Source organism: Phalacrocorax carbo, chromosome 10 (assembly GCF_963921805.1).
Source record: "Phalacrocorax carbo chromosome 10, bPhaCar2.1, whole genome shotgun sequence".
In the NCBI taxonomy this organism is placed as follows: Eukaryota; Metazoa; Chordata; class Aves; order Suliformes; family Phalacrocoracidae; genus Phalacrocorax; species Phalacrocorax carbo.
The window spans coordinates 4,029,846-4,046,257 of NC_087522.1; the positions used below are offsets into that span (position 1 = coordinate 4,029,846).

A 16,412-nucleotide genomic window follows, 5' to 3' on the forward strand; every position below is an offset into this window, starting at 1 on the left:
GAGAAAACTCTTCCATTCACCCAATACATTTCAGAGTCTTGATAGAGACCAGGTGTCATCTAAGTACAGAGCAGACAACAGTCAACCCATTTACAACTCCCAGCCTGCAGCTTAATGAACATTTCACACCAGGGTAAGCAGGCACTGCTGCCAGAATATCACAGTCCTACCACTCTCTCACTCCACCTGTGCATTTCTATTCCAACCAGGTACCAGCAGGATGACCTGCACAGCCATCACAGCCACGTGCTCCAGCTGGGAGACAGACATGTTTGAAATGAACCTACCACTCCCCCCGGATTAACCTGCATCAGTTCCGCCATCCAGCTCACTATGAGCCATGTAAACACTCATTGCTGGTGCAAAACCTTTGGGCATTATGGCTAGCACAGCACGGGCTCAACATTACAGCAGCACAGATGCCGATCACCAGGGGAAGGAGGGCTTGATGCGCCTGTTCTTGTTCAGTTCTTCAGAATCATCCCCCACCCACAGTCCCTACCTCAAAGCAACAGGCTTTGCTGCTCAACAGCCCCTTTGCTAAGCCAGTTCAGCTTGCTACCCTGGAAGCTGAAGCTAGACTAAAAATAATCTTTTGTCAGGTTATTAAGTTTGGGGAGATGAGGGGAGACGGAGTAGACTCAGATGAACATCAGAGCTCAGGGAAAGCAGATGCCCAGCAGGGAGGTAAAAGGGGTGAAGAGGCAGGAGTTTTGGGTGGTGGGACCACAGCAAGAACTCTGCTGTTCCACAGCACCAAACTCCTTGATCCACTCAGGAGCTCTAATATAACTTTAACATTAAAATGCTTGTGGGTATATGGCATTTCATTTCTCTGCTGGGAGATTCTGCCAGGTTCATTCATTAGATTTCTTGGTACCAGCCCACAAAAGAGTAGTGCAACAGCAAATCCATACCAGTCAGAGAGTTACAGATGTCACTTTTGCCACTCTCAGACTGGCTTTGAATCAAGTTTGGGAAGCGATGTGCTGACTATTCCCTGGAGCGACCCAGAATGGGGACATATGCAATGGAAGTTACCATGATACGTTGGACATTAATAAGCATGTACGCCTGACATGATGGTTTGCATTCCTATGATAACAATACATTTTAACAAGCAGGCCTGGAGGAAAAGAAAAAAGGGCAATTAGAAGGTTAAGTAGACTTTTTGACTCTCAATCATATTTCAAGCACTCTTTAAGCCAGCAACACCCAACACTTTCAGCATTAAACTCAGGTAGTTCAACAAATCTTTTGAAAAATTACTATGCCTAGTAAGAGACTTAAGAGAGTTTGAGGGGTAAGTCTTTAGCTCAACAACACTGAAAACAATTCAGGTCCAATACCAACTGATTGCAAGATACAGACAGGAGAAATTCCTCACAGTAAATTCACTTTTCATCTCTGACAACAGCAACTGCGTTCAGACACGTGTTTAACTGAAATTTGTAACAGCTCAGAGCTAGAGATCACTTACAGAGGTACGCCTTATTTTACAGACTAATCTGAAAATACTATTCCTTTGCTTGTCAATATAGAAGCACCCTTTTTTCTTCGTGTTAAAAAAAATAAGAGTTGAAATGACTAAAATACTAAGCTATCATCTAACCCAGGCAATGCATTTCATCAAAACCAACCCCCAAAGTTCTTCAGTAATATTTGCCCAGCCTGCCACAACTTAAAATTAGTGCTGAAGAAATGATGAACGATCCTGCTCTCTAGTCTGGCATTTTTCTTTCAGAATACTTATGGCTGTTAAAAAAAAATAAAATAACCAAAGAAGCTTCTAGCATGCTGCACCGTGTAATTTATTTTCAAGCTTCCACAAATTGACTTAAATCCTGACTCTCACATGTTGTGTATTCAAAGTTCTCCTAAGTTCTGTTAGTTGAAAATAGATTGGCTGAACCAAACTCCACACACCTACAGAAAGAAATATTTTAAAGTAGGACCAAAAAAATTCACCACCACCAGCACAATTTCCATCTTTAGAAAAAGACTGCAGAACTGTCAAACTGTTGCCTAACGCTTGCTCTTTGGCTGCAAAAGCTAAATAGGATCAGCCTATCTGTTAAGACTGCTGCTATGACAACAACTCTAGCAACTAGCTATTTTACTTAGCCAGCTAAAAATAAATCTTTTAGCATTAAATGTATTGTAAACAGATGACATAACAAGCATGTAAACCCCAATCATTTTAGGCTAGAGGCAGAAAATTCATACCCTAAGAGTTTTTATTTCAATGAAAATTAAGAGAAATCTGAGAACGTAAAAAAAAAATTAGTGGTAAGTTAAGAGACATTCAATCACTTAAAGGAAGCTATTTATCCATATCCTCTATTTGTTCAGAATAGCTCAAGATGGTTTTTCTAAAATTGTAAGAAAACAAGGTTAAAAGACAACAGAGCAAAGAAAGAAATCAATATAAAAAAACCCACAGTGGCTATTCTTAACTAGATTAGCTGTCTCCTTTTCATCTGCCGGTGCTTTTAAACAATTTGCTACGCTAAAACAAAGCTGCCACCCTCCCGCCCCACCCCAAATAATGAAATTAGTTTGTTTCATAATACTCCCACCCCTGCTCACATCTCTTGAGGCTACAGTCTAAGACGAAACAGAATACAGCAAATGAGTAATCAGTGTCAGTCGGATCCATACAGTTACAAGCTTGCTTTAAGACACGACTCAGCTTTTTTGAAAAGCAAGTTAGGTCTGGCTTATGGTGCAGATGCTTTAGGGAAGTCAACCAGCACTCTTGCTGCAGAATCAACCTGTCACTTCCCCTTTCCTCTGGTAGGTCCTCCTAGGTACAAGAACACCCCTTCCTCATCCTAAGACATAAATGTAGAGTATTCCCAGTGCTCCACACCCCCTCCCATTATTATTCTGCTCCCACATCATTTTATTCTGTGCCTACTTACTTCTCTCCCTTATCCTCCTCACCCTCAAGCACTCCACTCTCCATCTTTAACCCTATTCTCTCTCCCCACACACTCGGTCCCTCATCTTATGTCCCCAGCCAGTCTTCTTTCAGTCCACACCAAAGCTCTGTCCATCCATCCCCTTTAAGTTTGCTTTGATATGCTAACAAACTGCACACAGAAACCAGGAGAGGCACTGAGCATTTTCTTTCTGGCAGATTATAAGCAGTTTTTTTAATGAGAGAAAACTGGAAAGAATGGTCTTGCACAATACAAACGGTGTGTGCACACATACACAGTAACTGACAACGCTTGTGACAAGGCTGCAGGGGTGAGCAACATTAGATAGCCCAATTCCCTCTTCAGTGTTTTTTCCTCTATTAATCTGCTTTATTGCTACTAGGATGGTGGTAACACACACGCAGACCCCCAGCGACGGTTCTCTTCCCTCCTGAAAGGAGGTTTTAACAGCCTAGAGGGTGGGGATGTGAAGTCTAGTGCACCACACACAAGGGGGACGTGGTTGTAATGACCTGTAACACAGGTCAGTAGTTTCATCTCTAGAAGGCTACCTGCTCTTGGTTATTAAGAGCTACAACATGAAGTGAGTTAAAAAGAAAGCAGCAGGCCTTAGTAGGTCAAATAAACTACACTGCTGACACTTTGTCTTCCCAAATTGTCAGAATAGCTTATTATCAGTTTACAGTCCTACCATCTAAACGGTGATAGGGCAAAAAACCAGTGCCAGCTGGATGCATTAATTTTCTCTAGCAGTTCTCTGTCTGACAGTTCTCATTCCTGCTCTCCTATCCCCGGCCAGCTCTGGCTCCACCTAAAGCAAGAAGGTCACGCTGGGCAGGTAGCATCAGTTCTTCCGAAAATCCACAAACCTGTTTCAACTTCACGTAATTTTGGCTCCTCAGATCAATGAACAGCAATTTCAAGTGGCAATACCCTATCCCTGCAAAGCAAACTGTGGGGAAAGCAAGAGACATACCTCAGCTACTGCAAATCACCCTTCCCTATATTCAGCTGTTTCAGAAGTAGCTTTAGAAGCTCAGTTCTTATTTAATGAGAGGAAAATATCTTTTTCAAGAAGTTTTCTATTGGCATACTTAAGGAGTCTTACGCTCATACTAAATATATCAAAGCACTTTCAGAATAGAGCTGTTTTCAGTTACAAGCTTACAAGCCAAAGACCACCTACCTTTCACAGTCTGCAAACCATATTCACCACAAAGGTTCATGGGAAAAGATGAACTAGGTAACACTAACAAGGCAGTGGGAGGCTTGGGAGGTTAAAAGATCATAAGGAAGGTGTTGCCACACTGTACGTGTTCACAAGTAACTCAAAGAAGCAGATTCTTAAGGTATTCTTAAAGCAAATACACTAGCTATGGATCCCTGCAAGTGTTTGATCGTGTCCAAATTCTTAGTATTAGGCAAGTAAAAGTTTCCCAGTACAAATCTACTTCTATTTCCACACCTTTTAAAGTAAGTTTTTGTGTGAAACAGACATAACATTAAGACACTTCAGAAATAAGACGACAAAGTATTTCATTTTCTAATACATTATCAGCTTTATTGAAAGTCTTCGGAGGGGTACGCTTCACTTTCCAGCCCAAAGCCAAGCTTCATTCTTCAAAAAAGAACTTTGATCTCAGTCTACACAGATTAAGGTGTTTGCTGTGGAGATCTAAACATGCCTCTCTACAGAATTAGGCGAATGTGGGGTACTTTCCCTCCATGCCTAAGTTTGTGACTTTGCTGCTTTGTTCCCAAGCAGAAGCATTGGTGCTCCAGAAGCATTACTTCAGACCAAACTATTCCTTACAAGGCAGTACTTAAGTGGACTTGCAAGAAGGTGAACTCCAGGCACAAGGAGGCACTGAGGAGTCCCACTCATGGCTGTTGAATTCTCAAGTAGGATTTCTGTGAGAACCTGAGGAACTTATTCCAAAGTTAACCTTGTAACAACCACACACATACATACACACGCATCCTTTCAAGTCCCATCCCCTTTTCCCAGTGATGCTTCCACACACTGGTGGGAGAGTCAAGCAGGAGAAAGCAACAAATGAGGGTCCGCTTGCCCAGAGCCTCAGGAACCTGTGACAGCTCCCACAATAAAACCCTGCTTTCTTGAATTCTTAATCCCTTACAGACACATGAACAAAGGGGAAGACGCGGGTTTAAAGTTTGCAGTGTTCATTAGTTTAACAGCAGAATGGGGGAAAGGAAGAAAAAAAAAAACCACCCAGAAAAGTCAGACTTTCCACTGAAACCTTTCAGATATGAAGTGCAAATGCCCTCACTGGGCCACAGATCAAGACTCTGAATATGTAAGGAAATGTTTAAATTTCCCGTAAGAGTTCATGGTCCCAATATGCACATTTTAGGTACAGTCAAGCCTCTCTGTCAATTTTTGCCTCTCCTATTCACCTTTGCCACGTCTAGACCATAGCCTGGGCACAGATTTTGATTTTTATTCTTATCCATCCATGTTGCAACCAGTTCTTGCCCAAATGTAATGTAGACACAGCAGCGTATGGTGAGTGATGAACGGCATGCATCCCTTAGCCCTTTTTTTTTTTTTTGAAAGAAAAAAGGACAGATAATCACAAAAGGTCATATAACCAGCCACCGCTGCTTTCTTTGCTGAAGATGGAGACCCTACGGCTATTCCAACAGCAGCTTTTCTACTGCCTTGTGGGAGGAGAAAGCCAATATTAAACCACAGCTGACAAGATTTATTACTCTCGAGTAGCCTTTGCACCTCAAGAGTAACAAATTTAGGTCAAGTCTGCCTCATGATGTTTCTATCACTTCTTAGTCTACATTTACTTCAAGATTCACTGTACTGCTTTCCTAAGGCAGACATGCCACAGACCCATCATGCATTAGTATAGTGGCTGAGATATTTCATAAATTTAAATACTTAAAACTTCAAAACCATGTTCTTAGTTTTCAAGAAACAAAAAGAGGCAATTGATTCTACAGTCCTCCATAGTATGGCATATAAATCACTCCTCCACATGCTGATCGGATGATTCAGAATTACTCTGAGTCAGCACACATTCCTGACACATCAGCTTTAGGAAAAAAAAAAAAATCAACTTAAGTATTGTTCACCCACTTCCTGCAACCAAGTCTTAATTATGATATTGCCACATTAGAAATGTATTTTTTTAAAAAAAAAGTATCCCCAGTAGCGTGAGGGGTACTAGCAAATGTTTTATTAATACTAGCAAAACTGTACGCTGGCCACAGACTTTTGTGGCTTGGTAAGTGTTCAGAAAGTCACCTTAAATAAAAAAGCCAAGTACAGGCAACTTCTTAAACTGGGTTATTCTAAATGTTTAGACAGCAGCAGAAAAAGACAGTGAAGTATTTCAGTGCTGTTCAACAGCAAACATTAAATCTAAGGCGGTTGCTCTGCACTGGTGTATTTGCTGGCTCCCATATTGCCATCGGGTGTGGCAGAGGGAAGACGTCTACGCAGCTTCCCTAGTCTGGGAATGGGATGTTTGGCTCTGACCATCGAAGCACAAGTCTGAAGATAACGATATCACAATTTATAATTAAAGATGAAATAGCCTAAGTTGTTAAACAACATCACAGTTCTCAAACTAAGTGTAAATAAAAATATGCCATTATGACCACCTGAGCAGCTCAGTATCCTCTGTAGATTAGATTAACCTGTGGCTAATTCCAACAAACCCTACTTCTGCCTATAATTAAAAAAAGCAACTGTGAAAGTACTGAACATACTACAAAAGATGCTACAAGGCAACTTGATGAAGCTTTTTTGTTTCCTTCCAAGCTGAGGAAACTTTTCCATTACACCTTATTGAAGACACTGCATCCCAGCAAGGGCACCAGCTACTTATCTTTTGATAAGGCAAAGTAACATGTACATTACGGTCACCTGTTCGAGCCTCAGGATCGTTTTATCTTAATTTAACCCTGATTTTGAAAAAAACAGCTGCACAGTACCTACTGCTAGAGAAATAATGATTAAATATTTTCAGCAATTCAAATTCTGCAGGCAGTTTCCCCCACCTCTATTTTTTTTTCACTTTTTCTTTTCCCTCCCTCCTATCTTCATGGAAGACACTAGCAAACCACACAAGGGAAACAAGACTTACAGTTTTTGAGGCCAATATCAGAATATTTTTAATTATCTGCTTGATTAGCACTTTTTGGTCTGAAAGTTTTAAAAGCACACTAATCCTATTCCTTTTTCAATTGTATCTTTTGGTTCTGACAAATTATCTCAATTTCCTCATCTGGCAATGACAAGCCTCTTTTAAGTGTTCTGTGGTGCTCTGACGCCAGGCTGACAAATTCTCTGGAGGCTGGGGAGAACGGAAGTTTATCCTAATAAAGCAGCCTGAGCTACCTTCTGCAGGAGTGACGGCTTGCCACAACAGCAGCGTGGCTAACCCATCGGGAATCAAAGCACAGCTGGCCAAATATTTTGATTGGACCAGGATTCTCATCCTGAGAAATAATGATGGTAGAATCAAGGTGTTTTTTTAAAAAAGGAAAAAAGAAAAAAGGAAAAAAAGAAAGAAGACAGAGGAAAAAGAGAGCCAAAAAAAGAAGAGAGAAAAAACCCAACCAATTTGGTTGTTTCCAGTTCCTGAACAGGTCTTCTCAAGTGTAAAATTAACCACAAAAATGACTGTGGAAGCCTGACAGTATTTTGTTCTGTGCCTGTGGACATAGTAAACAATTATTTTTATTCTCTGCTCAAAGGGTGGGAAGATGACGAAAGGTACCACGCTTTCCAGAGTTAGCCGAACACCAGAAAAACGCTCTGTACAAAAGTGAATTGTTAGAACCAAAGAACGAATGCTGATCCAAAGACACGACACAAGACAAACACCCAGGTAAACCCTCCAAGCTCGCAGGGCACAAGCAATACAGAGGGGCTGTTCCATAATATGTGAGAAAAGGACGCATCTATGAAAGCATCTTCTAGACATGTCAGCTGGAAGCAACCTGAAAGGACCCCAAACACCTTTGGAAATAACACTATCCATCATGCTGAAGGATGAAAAATCTGGATTAAGTTACCCAAGAAACTTTCACAAAGTGTCCACTAACTTACAAATCAATAGCTGGACCATCCACTTTCCTTCCCCAGACTGTACCACAAAACAGGAGTAGACACTACTGAGCAGTTCTAGAGCACAGTGAGTACTTGCATTAACAACTCATTTGCATGGCAGCACTGTTCCTGCCCTAGTCCCGATTAAGGAAAATATGGGTAACTTTTTACTAAGCAGCAGTTGGGAAAAGGTGCAGTATAAAATAAGGAGACTCACTGATCTGAACTGCAAGAAGCAAGTTTGAAACAGTTTTGAGTCCATTAAGAAAAGAAAAAAAAAACTCCACCACCAAACGACTGACAGGTTCCACATAAAAAGCTTCAAAAATGCTTCTAAACAGTACCAGATAATATAGTAGGTTTTATGACTCCACATGCTTTTCTGAATTCTTGAGTGCAATAATTTAGAGAATATTGTTAAAAACCATTTTCCACTGTGCCCAAACATACTACAGCTGCTCTGAGACCAGTAAAGGGGGAGAGACACAGAAAAACAAACAAAAAACAAAACCACAAAAAAAGTTATTTCAGGAAAGACAACCTCCTTCCACCACCACCCCCCCTTCCTCATCCACAACTACTGGATTAATGCATACAAAGATTGGTCTAGAGGGGTCAGAAAAGCCTACCTAGGGCCTTCCTTCCATTAAGGACCAGACCTTGAGGACAGATACTTTAGTGCTCATCTACTAAACTTGATATAGTAGTTGCCAACATCATATGCCATTATATGCTAGGATCACCCTACCCTAAAGGGACCTTTCCCATTCCCAAGTGAGCTACTTCATGCAATTTTTCCTCAAGGATTCAGAACAAGAAGAATGACTCGCTTTTACCGTGGTCTTTCATTCAATAAGATCAAAGCTCCAGAAAGGCTCTGCATTAAACGGCAGGACGGAAAACATCAGTAAACAGCTTATTTGTCCCCTTCCTACTGGAAGGGGCTGGTTTAAAACCGTTCTGCTTCATCTCTTACAATTTGCACCTAACATATTTTTCTCAGCTAAGACAGGTGACTTCACACTGATGAGGAGCACACACATTATTTGTTCCACTGGCTCAGCTGTAGGTGGAACCATCTCCCAACGAGGGGCAGTGACATACATTTAGAGCAATTGCAGCTGTTTGTGCAGTAATCACACCTTCTTGCTCTAAAACAATTAGGCTATGCAGCTGGGAGTTACTTCTACTGACAATCTCTGCTGTCTTCAGCTTGGAGTGTTTGTACGCTGAAGGGAATTAGTTAAAGCTCCATCACGCTGAAGGTAAGGGATTATATGTATGGAGAATACTCACAAGAGAGAAAACACATTTTTCTGAATCAACTCTGCAAGGAAGACATGTTCTTAAGTGAGAACAATGTTGCAGCCAAACTCTAGCCAAGCTCCAAAAACACAGCTTTGGTTCAAGGGCTCTTCCCAAGGGAGCTGTGCAAGTCTATCTGAAACTTGAGAACTTTGATGAAATTTAGTATTACAATTGGGGGTGAAGCAGAGATCTGACTAGTTATCATTTAACCTCTACATAGAGATTTTTTCTGCTCTCCTTGCTCTGGATGATGCCAAGAGCTAGAGGTTAAATCACAGTTTTGGTTTTTAGTGGTGGTTTGTTTTTTTTTTTAAAGGACCAGCTTTTTCCAATTTGTTTCACACAAAATTCCACAGAAGGTACAAGGCTGAAATGAAACTTGGGAGGGGAAAAAAAAAAAAAAAGAGTTGCACAATTTATAAGACAGACAGCACAAGCTAGAGGAGAAAATAAGAGGATGCTCTAAAGATGTAGTTTTGGTTTTCCTATATAGAGTCACAGTAGTAAAGAGCTGTATTTCAACAAGAACAAAGCAATATTCCAGAATTCAAATGACTACGCTGAAATTGCTTATTTGCTTCTCCTTTGGTAGGTGCTCATCTCCACTACTAGGCATTTACAAATCTAAATGATTTCTCAAGTACTCTATAAAAGATGCATTTAAGAGCCTATTGTGTTTTTAAACCATTTAAATAATGGATCTTGTTCAAATTAAATCACATGTCCTTCCATAGTAAGATTCTTTTAAAAGTGGAAAGCATATTTGCCTTGTGAAAATACGTAAGCTGCTAAGGTTCAACTGCATGTCTCTTTCCCCGAATATATGATGCATGGATACATTCTGTGTGTTGATTTTTATCTATTTCCTGCAATGCACCACTGCAGTAGCGAATTTCACACGAGAACAAGGGGCCTGCCAATACCGCAGTAGTGTATTCTAGGATATAGTACAGAATCTATTACTTTACCTCACCATTCCCTCATGTCAGCAAATCATGGAAATGTTTTTAAATGTCTTATTAGGTAGTGTATTGATCTAATCTGTGAGCATGTGACTTGGGGAGCAATTCAAGAAGCCAGCTAAACAGACAAACCTGCCTGATGCTGTGCAGAGTCTTACTAAACCCTGCCCATGCTGCAGAGGTTGTATTTTGCCCTGCATAGAACTAAGAAATCAGATTCTTCATATGAAAACGGGTATGCTCTCGGGAAGGCTGCCATACTACTTTGATGGAAATTCACTACATAGCATCCTTTCAGAAAGAAAAGAAAAAAGACACTTCAGGATACGCAGGATCAAAGCCCTAATGAGTCCTACAGCCTCATTTAGAAAAGCACAGATATCTCAGCTATCTTTTCTTTAACTCCTCTAAGATGTCCATAAAAATATGTGAACTTAATTAGTCCACATCAAAGTCAAAGCAGTTCTGCTAGTAGGAAAGATGGATGGGAAGATGCTACAGCACAGATTCTCTGTGCCATGACTTATTTATGAGACAAATATTCTCAGCAAAAAAAGAAGTCTAGTAGAAAATGAGCAGCAGCAGAGTGACAGAGCGCATCTATTAGCGACTATTTGTTTTACTAAAAAAAAAAGACAATGCTAATGCCACACTGAATAGGGTAGATCCATTGTTGAGCCTAACCAAAAAGCATTAGTCTGACAGAAAACATTTCTGCTTTTAAAAGCTTCTTATGAGTTATACACCATTGTGTCAAGACTTTAAGAGTTATTATACATGACATTTTTATATTTACGGTAGCAAAGTGAGCCAACTGGTAGTACAGAAATTAACCCCATTGCTTCAACTTTTCTGACAATTGTGGGTTTCAATGATACATATAACAAACAAATACGGCATACAAGCCAAACTCTCGTCTTGCCATAAGAATAAAACTTCCTCTTTGTCTAATAGGAGCTGAAGACAAGTTTAGTCCCCTCACAGTGCCTACAAGAAAAACCCATTACAAAACAATAAAACAAACTTCCCTTTTGGTTTTACAAGAGCTATACAGAACATTTGCTGATTCTCCTTCCAAAGACCGGTTTGCCCAAAGCACTGCAAACCATTCCCAAGAAGCACATTCCCCTTTAAAAACATGCCAGAAAAATGTGCTGACACAGAAAAGACCATTAACCCATACACACTAAATAGCCTTCATCAGAGAACAAGCGCATCCTCTAAAACCACATAGTCTTTTGGAGAAAATAAGACAGAACATTCACAGGGTCTCAAACAACAGTGCTTTCTCCAGCATGAAGCATAAAATGGAACTATAGTGGACCAACAAAAATTTTGCTTGTCTAGTTCCACTCATGATATTAAATCATCAGCATCTGAGGACATATTTACGTTCACCCAGCTGTTTACGTACAGGAATACTCTACGCCAACTAGCACACTACTGCCTAGAAGCATCCAGAGAATGAAAGCAAATTCTTAATATGCTTGCACAGAACAAGCTTTGATATCTAGGAAGTTGAAGCTTACAATTTCCTCATATCTCAGTACAAAACAGATTAATAATTCATTTTACTAGAGCAAAATAAGAGATCTTTCATTCACTACAAAACTTTCATACAAATTTGCAAACCTGAAGTTATGGAGATAAGACAGAGGTGGTCAGAACTGCAATTCACTCTTTAGAAGAGTTAAGATTTTGACAGATGGATCTTCTGAACTCTACAGACAAGCAAGTCAGCTTAGAAAAACTGTTATAAAAGCAATATGGACACACACAATATATCTTTTGGAAAAGAGTTTGGATTTCTCACACTAAAATCGGTAGAATAAATGAAAGCATCTTCAGAAAAAAAACTGAAAAATAAGCATTCTCATGACAAAAATTAATTCCTTTATCCATTTAGAGTTTGCAAATTGCTGGGGTCCCACAGAATAATCAATCACAGTATGTGTAGGAAGGTGGATGATAGTTTCTTAACGAAGAGCTTCTGTCTTCTTACGGAGGATGTACAGCCAATTATTATAACACTTCATGCTGCATTTGGAACATTAACTTGTTTTGCAAAACAAGCTCATTTTCCTTGCCTCTCAAAGGAGTGAACTGGGAGGAGGGGTACGCTTAAATTGTTACTGCCTCTCAAGATCAGGGCACACGGAATTCTCACTCCTGCTGTTCAGGAGGGCCTCGGGAACGGGTGGTTTCCAAGTAAAGAAATTTGGAATGGCCTAAATGCAATCAAGAAGCAACAAAAAACCCCTCCAACCTGCCCCCCCCCCCCCCCCCCCCAAATCCAACACAAAAAAAATACATCGCGATACAGTCTCAATTTGGCACTTCACTAGTAAGATTCAGTTCTTGAAACTGAGTTTAGAGCATCTTGTCCACATGTTAAGAAAAAAAATGCTGCCATAATAAATGCTTGCCTTTTGTGTAGAAGCTACAAAGTTTCAGCTGCCTGCTCCTTCCCCCACCCCAGATGCTACCCAGCACTTTGTTATCTCAAAGCCAAAGTTCCATTAAGACAGGAAAGAGCATTTTAAGTTCATTACACACGAAGCATCTCTAACCTTACCTAGTTGTGTTTCAACTGAATGTCTAGTATAATATAGAATCTTTGTATTTTGTGGTTGAAGTCTCTGCTCCTCCCATACTCTACAACTTCAAATATGCACTGGCAGCAAATTCAAAAAAAGCAAGGACACCATTTCTTGATGGTTTCAGAGTGCTACTGAGAAGCTGGGACAGCAATCCTTGCACAGGTTTAGTACTGTAAAGGTCACAGTGGCAGTGGAGTACTTTCTGAATTTTCTATCACTGCTGTCAGGACTGTTAAAGACACTACCTTTTTTACTATTTCTTTTAACAAAGTTTCAGTTACAATGCTGAAATCTTCTCTTGAAGTGCAAGATGAGAACCTTGCAGGAGTAGTTCTCATTTCTTTCCTCTTTTTAATTTGTTGACTACAACTAAAGAGATTTTGTTAGGTTTTTTTAACGTACCAAACACTAGCATTAAGCAAAAATCCATATATTCCCTTCTCACAGACGCCTGTAAGCCATTAACAGATTACAATTCATGTATTAGTGTCATTGCTTTGTTCAGAAGACCTAAACAGACAAATTCCTGAATTGAGTTTTTTTAAGCAAGTGTAGAGAAATCCATCCTGCTATTTTTAATAGTCTATTCTGTACACTACTAGAAGGAATGCTATTAGGAAAAAAAGGTTGGTAGATTTTTTATTTAATTTAGTCACATGCAAAAGTTTGCCCTTCTTTAATAGTGTAATTACAAATGCAATTATTTGTATCTTTTTGATGTGTCATCATCAGTAGTTTCGAGTTCTGGAAGTTTACTTTGATCATGATCAGTTAGAGTTTAATAAACATGAGGCAAACCTGTAAGTGAATGGAGCTGACATCCAGGCCCTAAATGTGTCCACTGCCATTTGTGTAAAGAAAAAAAAAGGTCTAGAGCCTCACTGCAACACAATTCTTTGAAAACCAACATGGGAAACCATCAAATAGATTCAAATCTTCATCTTGACCCAGCTCAGACTGCTTGCCTACAGTGAATATGAGAACAGGAGAGCATTTGTGTGCAGGTCAGATGCCACTCACCCTAGCAGCAAAGGGAGAAGCTTCTACTCATGGCAGCTTTAAACTACATTAATTCACTAGAAGAAAAAAAGTCTGTCCTTTAGTCTCACTACTGTGAGAATAAATACCCAAACAGGGTTAAAGATAGGTATTTTTGTCAGTGGTGGTTTTTATTATTGTTGTTGTGGGTTTTTGTTATTTAACTTCCAAGCAACTGCTGCATCTTATTACAAAAAGAAAAATAAAACAAAAAACCCCAGTCCTCTGGCACCTAACCACAGAGTGGGAAGTGGCCAGAGCTTTGTATATTTGACTGGTACTACATGAAAAATTTTCATATTCTGCAATCAAGCCACAGAAGAGGCAAGCCTACGCCTCTCATCCATGCCTATGATTGCACTACGTGTGGCAACTGCAGCTGTAAACCAGGGCAGGCACGGAGAGTCTGGAAGAGAGAAAAGGAAGAAGGGAGAACAACCCAAACCCACAGTGAAAGGAGCTGAGGGGAACCGTGCCAGAACCCAAACTGTGACACAATTGCTCGCTGTGACCCACAAGGCCAGAGCAGCAGAAGTGGAGAAGCAGCACTACCTAAAAAAGCACCGAATATGTAGCGCTAGCCTTGTAGCTAAGGCTCTGCATCCCTTGAGACTGAAGCCCACATTACAATAACACATCTATTACAGGTATCAGCCACAGTAAGTCCGTCTGTCTACAGCTAAGGATAAGGATGCATGATCCAACTGTCTCCAAATCTGAGCAAACACACAAGACAAAGAAGTATTCCTTTCCCATTGGCAAATGTCTTCCTAACAAGAAAACATCTCACATCATTCACAGCTACAAAAACTGAGAGGCAAGAAGAAAAAGGGGCACAAGAACAAAGAAGTTTAATTTCCACAGATAGATGAAGAGCAATCTTGCAGCAACAATTCCAGTGTCACTGTTGTAGACTTGTAAAAAGTGATTCATGACTATTTGAAACAGACTTCTATTCCATGCTTTGCCTTCCAACATTTTTTCTGTTCATTCATAATTCGGACCAAACCAGAAAGACACAGCTGAATTCTGAAGAGTTTGAGTACCTGGAACTTTTATCTACTTCACACCGCCACAACCCTGAAGATTCACCCATCAGCAAACTCCAGTTAAGTGCTACATGTTGATGGCACGTGTGATCTCCTCCAGCAAAAGATATGAAGATTTGACAAGAACATTTTGTGCTGACCAGCTAGATCCTGCTCCCTTCACTTGTCTTCTGTAATCATCAGAGGAAGTACTAAACCCTTAACTCTATAAACATTCCCTTCAACAAAGGCTGATCACTTTAGTTTAGCACCATTTACACGCCACCAGTATTATTTCTGCATCTTCCTTTTTAGTAGGCTGCTTGATTACATAATGCTGCACATTGAAAATAAGAATTAGTAGATTAGAGTGTTCGGTTTCATTTATGGACATTGTGCTTGGTTTGTCATTTAATGCAAAAAGTGTTAGTTTAATTTAAAGCATGGATATAAAAATTAGTTAAGACAAAACAAATACAGGCTGCAGCAGCCAGCTGGGCTCAATGGCTAGGAAAGCTTATTAGGCAAAGCACATGCTTTTAGCTAGAACACACCTCTGCATTCCAAAAAGAAATCCCAGCAGGACAGCAGGCTTTCGCAACACGGGGATAAGAAAAGCAAGCAGAAAAATTCCCAGACTGTTAATTACAGTGAAGGCCTATTTCATAATATCAACAACAGATCTTTCTTCCTATTTTCCTTGCTCTTTAAAGGACAAAATAAAGCAAAAACAAGGCATCTCCACTTTTGCCATTTTGTTAGCCACGTTTTAGAGAAGCCTATCTCTAGAAAGCTTCACCTACCCTCTACTGTTCCAAAGGAAGATGTTGGAAAGGCTGCAGAAGAAAGGGTGAAAACATAATTAAGTGCAGATAACATTCATTTCAGGACCTAAAACATCCCCTCCTTCCTTGATATCAAGCATGAAAGCATACCTAGAGCCATAAGCATTATACAATCTGTGTAAACACCAGTTTTTCTCTCAATTAATTAGGTTTCATAAAATTCTAATACCTCTATTAAACTAAGAAAGATAGAAAGGAAGAAGACTTTTCAGCCAAAGAGCTGCCCGACCCCAGTGAGATAAAACCCAAATCATTCTCATGCTACCAGATATGACAAATTCTATGCCTCCATTTAAGGACCTTCAGAAGAGAGTGAAAAACAAAAACAACCGAAAACAACCCACCCCCCCAACCACCACACACGCCAAAATGAACAAAAAGAAAACTTAACACCACCACCACATTTTTATGGGGTAAAAACATATCTTACAAAACAATTGGGGAGTTCTGAGAACCATTCGTGGTAGCCAGCTCCAAACAATTGTCAGCAACCTTTTGAAAGGAACGCAGCTTGTACTTAAATAATTGAAAAGCAGAGGCTAACAGCTTGAAAAAAAAACAAACACTAGAACTATTGCAGTTCTTGAAACT

At 40.0% G+C, this 16,412-nt stretch overlaps 1 protein-coding gene across 2 annotated transcripts in view; it reads right to left on the reverse strand.

Moving 5' to 3' along the window:
* Nucleotides 1-16,412, reverse strand: part of USP22 (ubiquitin specific peptidase 22) — a 111,601-nt gene that overhangs the window by 70,493 nt on the left and 24,696 nt on the right. The gene's annotated exons all lie outside the window — the stretch shown is intronic.